This window comes from Solanum pennellii, chromosome 9 (genome assembly GCF_001406875.1).
Source record: "Solanum pennellii chromosome 9, SPENNV200".
Taxonomy (NCBI): Eukaryota; Viridiplantae; Streptophyta; class Magnoliopsida; order Solanales; family Solanaceae; genus Solanum; species Solanum pennellii.
Window position 1 is genome coordinate 55,534,587 of NC_028645.1, and position 394 is coordinate 55,534,980.

The following is a 394-nucleotide window of genomic DNA, read 5'->3' on the forward strand; positions in this document are numbered from 1 at the left end:
GTTTTAGCATTACAATCTAAGATTGCAAAATTCGGAGAAAGCCAAGTCATACCCAGAATTATATCGAAATCAACCATTTCTAAGATAACCAAATCTACTAAAGTATTGCTACCCATAAAAGTCACCAGACAAGACCTATACACCTTTTCGACTATCACAGACTCGCCCACCGGAGTAGAAACATGAATAGGCATGTCAAGCAATTCACAATGTAAATTAAGACCGGTAGCAAATGAGGAAGATACATATGAAAATGTAGAGCCAGGATCAAATAATACAGAAGCCATGCAATCACAAACCAAAAGATTACCTGTGATAACAGCATCTGATGTCTCCGCTTCAGACCGCCCAGGGAAAGCGTAACAATGGGCCCTATCACCTGTCTCCAATTTGG